At 32.0% G+C, this 12397-nt stretch overlaps 1 non-coding gene across 1 annotated transcript; it reads right to left on the bottom strand.

Annotated features, from left to right (window-relative positions):
• Positions 1-2132: 2132 nt before the first annotated feature.
• On the bottom strand, positions 2133-2296 carry LOC141413047 (U1 spliceosomal RNA). Its single transcript, XR_012437884.1, has one exon. It is a non-coding gene; the product is annotated as a U1 spliceosomal RNA (small nuclear RNA).
• Positions 2297-12397: the final 10101 nt, after the last annotated feature.

Raw genomic sequence — 12397 nt, forward strand, 5'->3', positions numbered from 1 at the left:
TCTCCATGACTTCATTATACTCCATCATGTATTCATACCACTTGTTTTCATCAATGCGTCTGTTGATGGGCTCTAAGTTATGCTGCTCTTAGAACTGAACTCAGGGCTTTGTGATTGGCAAGTAAGCACTCTATGATCTGAGCAAAGCCTCCAATAGTTGTTCAGTTAGCCTCTGATCATAAAACTCATACATTTATGTTCAGAGTAGCTTGGAATACAGAGATGCACCACTGTTCCTGGGTCTGAACATCTTTCTTTTTAAAAGAGTCATCTTTGCCTAAACCTTTTTAGTAGGTACATATGACTGTTTTAGAGAATTAAAACTATTTTTAAATGATAGACCCCTTTAGTAATCTGCATAGCAATTCTGTATGAACAATGCCACAATGATCACGCTTATGGAGGTATATGGAGCCACTGTGTTCCTACATACACCTTTTATGATTGTATAATTTTAATGTACATGTTTATTATAGAAAATTTAAAAGAATTGCAAAATGTAAGTACTTTTAAAAGAAATCCAATGTGCCTTGAATGCTTCAATTAACTATTATATTTACTAGCAAATAATTTTATCATTTTTACTTTTTTCATATTATAATTCTAAAATTGTTATACAAAATTTTGCCAATTCTTGTTTACCAGATTGTGAGATATATTATCTCCAAATTCTTTTCCAAGAAACCACACTAAAACTTCACAGCTATTCAATTAAATAAACCTTTTCAGCTAATTCCTATATTATAATTCAAGCAGTTTAATGTAAACCTTTCTGAAATCCTGTCTGTTGAACCTAGCTTTTTTTTTTTAACCTAATCTTTCAGAATGGAAAATTGAGGCAGAAAAGGAATGTTAGTTTGATGTTGAACATTTTAATTTAGAACTTAAAACTTTTATTCAAAAATGATTTTACATGTGCATAGTGTCATCAATATATTTATGTTCATAAAAAGTAGAAAAATTTAACAATTACTAATTGCACATTCTAAAAAAAGAACCTCATTATCTGTTATAATTTGGTACTTCATTAAAGCTTTTTTTGTATCGTATTTTTTCTCATCATCAAAGAGTATCTGAAGCTCATTAACTATCTTGAAATGACAAATTACTTTTTCTTTGACTACAAGTTTCTCTCCTTTTTATCAGTAAGCACTTTCTTTTCAAGATTACATTTAATCTTTTTTACCCTTCAAATGATTTACTTTTTAACTAACATGAACAATTTTATAATTAAATGTTTTGATAGAAAAAAACCTTAACTGTTTTGCTGAAGAGCATGGATAAAGATTGGCTCACTGCATAAAAACTCTTTATCCTTAAGAGGGTGGAAATGGGATCACAAGGAATATTATGAATAAAAAAATTTTTAAACTTGATTAGTTAAAGATGTTTTTAAGAAATTAAAATTTTAATGTACTTAAGAATTTCATATTTATTTCACTATGGTTAAGTCACAGTTGAATTTTCTTCCACTGATAGATGTAAAGAATATTACTGTTGCTGAATCATTTAAAAATGGGAAAAATAATTCTGCTGTAGTGTTGGTTCTTTGCAAGTTTTTGCCTGATTGACATTAAAGTTTGAATTTTGTCTGGATCTCACTAGCTATGTAATCAACAGAGCATATCTATCAAATGGGAATGCTGTCAGAGACAACCACAAAAGTTACAGTCCTCATAAAAAGCTATGGGATGTAGACTGACCACTGATGAGCAAGCCAATCTCTTCCATATTTATAAATTGAAAAAAATGAGTATAGAAATACGGCAAGACAGTGGGAAATTATGCATGTCATTGGATAATGTGGGTCTTAATTTTACAACTAAATTTTATGCAATAATCTCTATTTAACAGATTGTTAAGCATGCAAACAATCCAGACTTTAAGAGACGGCCTACAGATAACAACTAGTTGACATAGGATATCAGCAATATTCAAGCAAATTTTAAAAAATAAGGTAAACCAAATGTTCAAAGTTATGTGTTCCTGTCTGATGATGTATGACCCAATGTCAGATGTTAATTTTCCATTTTGCATACATACATTCACTCACAGTACTGCTAGGATATAATATAAAATAAGAGTTTATTATTTTTTTATCCAATAATTACTCTTTTTTAAAAATTTTTTTTCAGGGGAGAGCACAAACGCAGTCCCCTACTACCACAAATTATGCAGTTGAGTTTCCCACATTTGGGGAAATCGCAGGGGTCAGTACATCTGGAGGGCAATGGACAACCCTCGTCCTGGGAAAACCACCTTCGTGATCTTGGTATCTCTCCTACCAGGTAAGTATCAATAATTACTCTTTATAAGAGTATGTGATATGAAAAATGTTGCTTTCCTTCTAACCTTAATGAAATAATCCTAAGAATTTACATATCAGTTCATATTATGGTATACTTTATAACTTTAAAATTGATGTAAGACAAGATATGATAGGCTAAAAGAATGTAGCAAGCAGATTTTCAGCAGCAACTGGTTTTACAATTTTCTGAGAATGTTTTAATCATTGAGACTTTACATGTCATTTAAATAAGTCTTTCGTTGGTGGAAAACACACAGAAGTCTTGAGCAACAAATGTCCTGTTGTAATAGTACCCTGATGTCCTCAAAATCAGTTAAACATGGGAAATAGAAGCCAGTATTCTCTAGTTATCAATGCTCTCTTCTGCTAATTCTTATTGAAATGAGATAAATTGTATGAAGTAAGTGATTTGATGATGACACTTATATACAAACATATAGTACAGCTTGATCATATGTGCCCCCCTCTATTGTTCTTCCTTCTCCCTTCTCTTCCCTTGCTCCTTTCTCTTTTACCTCCCTAGTTTCTCCCCTGTTACCATAATTTCACTGAGGTTTTTCTTATTGTTATTGTTTTGTTTCATTTTATTTTCCTTTACTTTCCACAAATGAGAAAAACATATGATAGTCATCTTTGTGTGACTGGCTTATTTCACTTAACATGGTGATCTCTAATCCCATGCATTTTTTAACAAATGACAATTTCATTCTTCATAATGACTGAGTAAAATATCATTGGGTAGATATACCACATTTTGTAAATTCATTCATCTGTTGCTAGTTATCTAGGTTGATACCATAGATTGGCTATTGTGAATAATGCCATGATAAATATGTGTATTCAGATATATCTGGAGTAAATTGACTTTGATTTGGGGTAATATATACATAGAAGTGGAGTGGCTGGATCATATAGAAAATCTATTTTTGAGGTTTTGAAGAGCCTCCATACTGATTTCCATAGTGACTGGACCAATTTACACTCTTAACAATAGTGAATGAATTCCTTTTCCCCTACATCACTACCAGCACTTTTTAATTTGTTTTCTCGGTAATCTCACATCTTATTGAGATGGAATTTCAGAGTACTTTTGGTTGGTACTTCCCTTATTGGTAAGGATGTTGAATATATTTTCATGTGTCAATTAATTATTTGTACCTCATTTGGAAAGTGTCTGGTCAGTTCCATTGCCCTTTCATGTATTGGATTATTTACTTTTTGGCTATTTATTTATTCTAGGTATTAATAATATGTTCAGTGAATATCTGTACATTGTTAATTCACTTTATAGACTGTTTCTTTTGCTTGCAGAAGCTTTATAACTTAGCACAATCCCATTTGTCAATTCCTGTGTTTATTTCCTGAGCTTTTGGAATCCTATTCAGAAAGTCCTTGTCTATACCTATACCCTCAAGTGTTTTACTGATGTTTTCCTCTAATAATTTCAGAGCTGCAGGCCTTAAATTAAGATCTTTAGTGTATTTTGAATACATTTTTGTACAGGGTAAGGGAGAGGGATCAAGTTCTAGTCTTCTATATGAAGAAAACCAGTTTTCCCCCACACCACTTGTTAAAAAGACTGTCTTTTTTCCAATGATTTTGACACTGTTATTGAGAATCAGATGCCGATACCTACTTATTTCTGGATCTGCTATTCAGTTCTATTGGTCTGTGTGTCTGTTGTCCCAGCACCATGTTCTTTATGTTACTATAGTTTTGTAGTAGAGTTTGAAGTCAAGTATTGTAATACAGCTGGCATTGCTCATCTTGCTTAGGATAGCTTTGTCTATTTGGGGGTAAATTCTATCTCCATATAAATTTTAGGATTGTATTTCTATTTCTATGAAGAATGTTGTTGAAAATTTGGTATGAATTGTATTGAATTTTATGAATTTTTTATCACTGTTAGATATCATAAAACCATTTTGGGAGGTGCCCCTATATTTGTTTTTGAATATTATTATATATGAAAGATAATACTCTAGGACTTACTTATTTCATTTTCAGTCATACTTAGATTGTCAATAAGTTTTGTTCAAATTGCTCATATAAAGTTCTTTCATAGCTATATTTAATATTACATTGCATAAACATTTTGCTCTCCATTTTTTGTTTCATAACTTTTATCTATTAAGAGCAGGAATAAAATGAATATCATTTTCTTTTCCTTACATGTCTTTACGGCGATATTTTTTTTGCTTGATAATCCATTATACAGCTGAATTTTTAAAACTCTTTTGTGAAAATCTGTCTCTCAGAAAACATACTTATTTTATTGTATGTATGTATGCATATGTATAGGTAGAAACAGTGTGTATATATCTATGCCTGTATATATTTATGTGTATGTGTTTGTTCCCTCACGTTACAGAGTTAATCTCAGCTCTGGTCAACCATATATTTGTTTCTAATTATATCTGGCTGGACATGCAAATTTCTATTAATTGAGTTTAAAGCAAGTAGTTTTTGCAATGAATCCTCTGGGTAAATACCCAATGGAATCTAAGTCAGCTTACACTAGACAGTCATAAACACCCATGTTTATTGCAGGATTACTTACAACAGCCAGGTTTTGGAATCAGCTTAGTAGAGCAAGCTCTTTTACTCCTGTTACTACCGACCTAACTGCCATACCTAGGAGTGATGGGAGATGCAGAAAGGACAAACAATAGACAAACAGACATGCAGAAAGTTGGGGCCTAGTGTGTTGAGCACTTGGCTGGAGATGTACAACAGCCTCTGTGCTTCCTTTCTTCTCTTCTCTTTGCTCTGACTCTTTTCTCTATCATTTCTTTAAGGCCTTACTCCTTTACAATTCTTTAAAACCTTGCTTCTAAAGTCTTCTTTTCTGTTCTTTAAAGTCTCTTTCCTTAGACTTGCTCTACTCCATGTTTTCTCTTAGCTTTTCTTCAACATAATATCTCAAAGTCTTTGCCCCCAGACTTGCAGACAAACAGCAGCAGCCACATCTAAAAACTGCATTAACATAAGTCTTAAAGTCTCAGTTCTTAGATGTTCTCTTTAGTTTTTCTTTAGCTTAGCTTTTCTAAAGCCTATGTACAAAGTTCTCAGTGCATACTTGCACTGTCCCATGTTCCCTTTAATCTCTAGCATAACTCAGCCACAGCAGCAGCAGCAGCAGCAGCAGCCCATCAATCAAAAAACTTCCCAACTCTCTCCAGCAAGTCTTTTATATCTAGTGGTAAATAAGGAGGTGGAGCAACAGTTCTTGGGGAGGGGCATGAAGTTGTAACAAGAGAAACCTACATTCTTACTTCTTCCTTAAAGGAAAATAAAATTATGTCATTTTATTTATCCTAGAAAATGGATGAAACTAGAGATCATCATATTAATTGAAATTAGCCACATTCAGAAAATTATCACATATTTTTCTCAAATGAAGAACATATTTTTTAAAAGAAAAAGATATTAAAATAAAAGAGGTGCAATTTGGGAAGAGGAAGGTGCTAAGTGGCACTGACAAGGGGATTGGCAAAGGGGTGAATTTCATCAAAGCACATTCTATATAAGCAAGAAAATGTCAAAATAAAACCCATAAAGTTTTTTTTTTAAAGACTAAGAACAAAATACAATGTTTTTGAAGGGGGGGGAATTTCAAAATATATAAATAAGAAAGGAAAAAAGAGATAACACCTTTCCTCTCTGAACATCTTTTTAAGCAAAAAAAAGAAGAAAGCCTCATAATAGAGAAATACAGCATTTCTTGTTCTTTGATATATTCTTAGATTGACCTTGGTCTGTGACTTTTTATATAGTCATTCTTTTTAGTGCAATAGTTCTTTCTTTGATTTACCTCAGATTTTTTCCCACAAGATAAAGCTTTAAAAGGATGTATGGTTTCAAAAAATGCTTTTTCAATTTAATTTGTTTCCTTTATTGTTGTGATGGGTGTGGATACATTGTGGCATTTACAAAGGTTCTTATAATATATCAAATAAATCATACTTGAATTCATCCCCCACCACCACTCTCCTTTATCCTCCCTCCTCCAATTCCTGGAATAGTTTCAACAGCTATCATTTTTACATTTTCATACATGTGTACACAGTTTTTGAACTGTGTTAACCCTCCTATCCCCTGTCCCCACCACCTCCCCACCCCCCACACTGATGCAGCAAATCCATCTCTTCTATTACTTCTCCTACTCTAATTTCCCAGTAGGAAATGAGTGATATAAAACATTCAAAATACTGAATTAATAAAATAAACCTATATCAGGTGCATGATTTTATTTATAGTTTTCCCTGTCATTGGTCATGGTTAATTTATCTAAAACCTTCTACCTTTCTCAGCTCTGTAGGAATTTTACTTCGATTTTCCTGACAATGTTATATAAGTTATTATTCTGATAAACTTTTCAAGAATATTTGCCTACCTAGTATCTTTCAAACTAAAAATATCTTCTTCTGAATATCTCCATCTGATTCAAAATGAAAATTTCCTTCCTTCCTTTTTTCCTTCCTCCTTCCTTCTTCCCTTCCTCCCTCCCTTCCTGTCTTCTTTTATACTTTCTTTTAGACAGGATCTTGCTATTTAACCTAAACTATTCTTGAACTGGTGATCCTCCTGTCACAGCCACCTTAGTGCTCAGATTACAGTGTGGGAAAAGGCAAATATTCTTAATATTTATAGTATTAGAGGTATTTTTCCTCCAGCACAAAATTACAACAAGCCATCAAACATCCTCCTAGTTGCTAGTTTTGGTTTCCAAAACTTGCAATTACTCTGCTGTGACTCAAATCTTCTATGTGTTTCCTATGTAACTAGTTGTGCTTCTATATTATTCCAATGAAGGGTAGGAGTGAGGCACACTGATGTGAACATTAAGTTCATTCCATGCCCTGTGCCATGATGAATACATCCTGTTGTTGTTAACACTGAGGTCTTTTTAAAAATCTTCCCTCATACGTGAAACCACAGGAGTTTAATTTGCTAGCTTGTAAGAAGACTTAAATTGTGGCTCCTTAAAAATGCTTCACAAGATGCTTCCTAGCTGATCTATCTCTATAATGAGTCACTATTGAGCACACTTTTTCCAGAAAAACTGCAATACTTGGTTCCTTTTCCCAAATTGTTCAGACCAAGGAAAATCTTAGCCCCACAAAATTATGATGGTTTAGGTTTTTCCATTGCTACTTCTGTTTTTAGCTTGGCATAAGGATGTTAGACATCCACCTGCAGACTTCCTCATGTAAAATTTAGCGTCAGGTTCTATGACCTTTGATCTCCACATGGCATCTGTCAAGTTCTTCAAGAACCCTTTAATGCTCATCACTGAGAAGTGGTCAAAATGTTCAGACAGCTTCCAATAGCTCAGAAACAAGCTAGCTTTTGGTGTTTTTCTGAGATAATAGTCAATTTAATGGTCCTACTTAAAGTAACCATTCAACTAATTATTTGCTACAGGTCCATGACATTAGAAACTTGTGACAGTTATCAGTGTATTTCTGTCCTGCTCCTGTCATTCAAAACAATTTTCTGTGAAAAAATAAAATGACTATTGACTTAAATAACATAATGGAAGATGTATTTGATGCAAACAACTTATTTCAACATGACCTCAGAAGTTTTGCTGATTAGCAGTCAGTTTGTCTTTTGTCTCCATACATATATCTATTGTAGGGATATTATTACTTTCTTCCTGAGAAGTGGGAAAATATTTTGGAACTCTTTAAAATTTTACAAATATCTTTAAGTAATTACTTTTCCATACTTCATTAAGTCTTTTCTTATATCAACTGTTAGAATTACTGGGCACTAACAATTTTTTGTCTTCTTTTTTTGCAAGTCCCTTGGTTATGTGTTTTACTATTCATCTAACCCTTTTCCTCAACCTTGAAGTCATGCTGAGCACATTAAAATGTAAATATGTGCAATGTGTGGCTAACTAGGCTTCACATTCAGATGTATATAATCGCAAACTACAAATTCATCATAATTACACTAAGAAATTTTACAAGGGATCCAAGTGTAGAAACAAGTGATATGGGGGAGATATAAGGAAGAATCTATATCTGATCTATCATAGTTGAATTAATCCAATATGCAATTTCCAAACATCTGAAGCAGCAGGTCTTAGTTTCTGCTTTTATTTCTAATTTCCACTCTGCAGGGGATCAAATCTTCCTAAAACCACAAAACCACTTAATTACTCTTTGGAAAACTCAATTTTAAAAAATCATGTGGAATACATGATTTTCCTCAGTAGGATAAATGACCCACCATAAAGCAGTGTGTCAAATTGCTTATACTCTTTTGCAATATTTGTTATCAATTTCTGGAGTAACACACTATGGAGAGTAATCAACAATTTATGAAATGAAACATGTGTGGACAATAATTTGTGCATGGTTTTGAAAAAAATCATGACTAGTAATACTAAATATGACTCCACATTCTCTCATCTTATATAGACTATTCCAAAAAGCAAGGTTTCCAAATCAAGTGAACTGATTTTTTTTTAAAGTTAGATTATATCATTATAATTTGGACCTTTATATTTCATCTTCCAAACCACAGTGTTATTTTTGTAAGGGCTAATTTAATACTTATTGGTATGTTACTTTTACTTCATGGCTCATTAATGAAATGTTATTAATTTGCTTATATATATATTAAAGTTTAATTTCTGTATCTGATACTGCTAACAGACTGGTTTTTTTTTTTTTTGATATCTATACTAATTCCTTCTTGTACCAAAAAATAACATCTTTTCAAAAATTCTATTAAAGTATAAATTGGATGTTGCAATTCTGGGTTCCAAAAGACATCTTCTGTTTTTAAAATTTAATTTGCCAAGATGTATTCCAATTTGAAAGTAGACATTTGTGGCTGTTCTCAGTATTCTCTAATCAAGTTTCTTTTTCCATTAGTCAAAAATCTTTTGGGAATTTGTGAGATCTTCAGTGGTTAGATAACTGGTTTGCACTAATGATTGCTAGTCATTTGATTCTGTCTGAAAAACTCTAGATTTAGTTACAGTGCTATCAGAACATATAAAATATAATTCATCTTTAGTAATATTAATGAGTATTTAAAATTGTTTTGCTCTTTTCTATTATTCTTTCACACTACCATCAAGGATTTTTTGGTTATTATTTTGTAGTTTCACTTCGAGTTCTGTAGCTAAGAATTGAATTTCATTTCTTTGTCACATTTCAAATAATGAGGATGTATCAATAGCACCAAGATAGTTATTCCAGATTTGATTAAATCCTTGCAGATTCCAGCCAGCTTTCTTTTATATATGTAACTACTATCTCTTCCCACTTAATTCTCCTATGCCATCTCATTTTAAAATGTGATTGTCACTGAGAAATCTTTTACTTTCTCATTCCCTAAGGGACTATATACTTTTCTATCATAAAATGAATAAGTTAAAATAATAATCTCTTTGTAGTGTATGTGGCATATGACTTAGGTAATAAAAAGTCATAATTATTTTGAAAAGTACCTGTTGCTAAAAAATATAGCCATGAAAAGACAAATTCTGCTTAATGATAAAATGAATATTTTCATTCAGGTTTTATGTTATTTCCATATAATATGTCTTAAAATTCCATTGTTGTTATTCTAATAATATACTTGCCAGTCAATTAATATAGAATGTTATACACTTCTAAATGCATGGAAAATAAAAATCACATTGTATTAAGTTTACAGCTATGAATTTGCTTGTCAATTTGTGAGTTTGCATATGATTTGGAATTATTTGTAAACATTCAATCCATTACACATCTGCAGTTAAATCAATAAATAAGGTAAATTTTTAGAATGACTCCTGTCAACCCAAGAAAATAATACAAACATGCAGTTAACTTTAGGAAACGTATATAATACAACAAATATGCCTATTTATTTATTTGGTTGTTGTTTTGCTTCTAAGATTTCAGTAGCTCTTGAATTTTGGTCAGAGTATGATGTCCCAAAACTCAATAAAGCAATGTGAAATAGAAATAATCAAAAAATTTGCATCTGTTCTGCTAAGAATTAGGACCTGGAGACTGAACCTTGGTTTCTCAACTGTATGGTTTCTGTTTATGACTTTAGCTCCTGAGTGAAAAAAAAAAAAAATGAAGAATCTCAATGAAACCACTGATTTCTGCCATAGAACTGAATCATTTCCCATGGAGCCAACTGCATTATAAAGACTACTGCTGGGTTTTCTGGGCTCTGACCATAGCTTTCTCTTATTCCTATCAATTTTCTGACACTGGTTCTTCAATATTCTCATGAACTGTGTGAACTCTAATTTGATACAACAAATAAAAAAGACCTCCATCATAAAGTAAAATAAACATCTACCCCAAAAGTCTGGAGTTTAGCACTCCATTCAAGGGATGGTGACTCTAATCTAGTAAGTCCTCAGAAGACTGATACCTGTCAGCTTTTATTTCCATGGTATTGCCTGGACCAAATGGGAGGTTCATTTTTCAAGCATTAGAAATAGGAAGGAGGAAAGAAGGGTAAAGTGTCTTAACATATTTCTGTCTCTGACAAAATGCCACGTCTTCTGCTTGCATTCCAGAGCAGTAGTATTTCTGTCTGTACTACTATATAACTCTCCAGTCTATATAAGTCTATACTAGAAGGTGAGAGTCAATAACCTGAGTTCATATCTATCAGGATTTAACTCCAATAATCAAGAAATGAATTCCACAGTTATAGGCACAGATTCTTTCTTATATCTTCTAATGCTACAACCTTGTGCAGACATAATTAAGTTATCAATTTCCTAATCTTTGGTATCTGAAGTTTTCACTCTTTATTTCACAGTCTGCTTGTCCCCTACTTCAACTTAATGCTACATATTTAGGGTGTTTCACTTTCAGCATACCACTTGGAGTTACTTATGATTAAATTCAAGGGTATAAAAATGGCAAGAGATTACATCCATATGAAATTATGAATGTATGATGCTTGTATGAATTACTTCCTTTAAAGCTTGAGAGTAGTCTTTATTTGGAAGATCTTTAATTTTACTTTCATTTTCTTTGTTAAGTGTATTATAGTTTTTTATTAGGTATAATTAAATTTAAACAGTGAATTTATATTTCTAATCATTTATCCCATAGTTTATGTTAATAAGGACAGTAAATTAAACAAACATTAATAATACAATATATTATCTTTAGCAATTTATAATAACTGAGGCATTTTAATTTAAATTCTCTCTATTAAAATCATGATTGGCACTTTAGAGGTTAAGCTTCCACTTTTTATTATATTCAGTTTTCCAATGAGACCAGATAAATGAGAAGGTACAGGAAATTTTTTACAAATGTTAATTGGATTTCAACATTTTCCTGTCTAAAATCCACCAAAGTCTTAATGAATTTAATATAAATATATAGCACTTTACAATGGCATTTGAGAGTTCACATGATCTAACCTATGCTTCTTTCCTCATCATTTCCGGTTACCATATCCAATACTAACCATTATCCACATTTAATTCTCTTAGTTCCTCAAGCATGACAAGCTCATTTTTGCCTCAGAAATTTATCTCTCATTCTCCTTTTTGTCTGAAACTCTCTTCTTCCAGATCTTTGTGGACCGTTGACTTATCTTCTGCTATGTTCTAATGACCATTCTATCAATTGCTTCCCACTTATTTCACATGTAAGACATTCTATAATATAAGAGAGTATTTTTCATCATAGAAATATGTTGAAAGATCTTTATTTTCACCTTTTAAATTCCTTCGCTCTATCTTCTCCTAGAATGTACACTCAATAATTGAAGGGATTTAGTTTTGCCTTAGTGCTTAGGTAATTGGCAGGCACATCATGGAGAGTCAATCAAATATTTATGGAATAAATAAATGAGTTCTATTTCTGAGTAGGTTTTTTTGTTTTAAAAAGAAGTCAAGGAATTCTTTCTCCCACACAATTTTCCTTACTTAATTTGCTACCATCCAGACCTTGAGAGCTGTGTTCTCTTTTACCTCAATCTAAACTTAATCTATTTATATAATCACTTTAGAGTAGATAGCTATCAGATTAGCTGATGTTTATTACAGCACCTAATTGCATCCTAAACTCTCAGTAACTGTTAATTATCAATAAT

The sequence above is a fragment of the Castor canadensis genome, chromosome 10 (assembly GCF_047511655.1).
Source record: "Castor canadensis chromosome 10, mCasCan1.hap1v2, whole genome shotgun sequence".
NCBI lineage: Eukaryota > Metazoa > Chordata > Mammalia > Rodentia > Castoridae > Castor > Castor canadensis.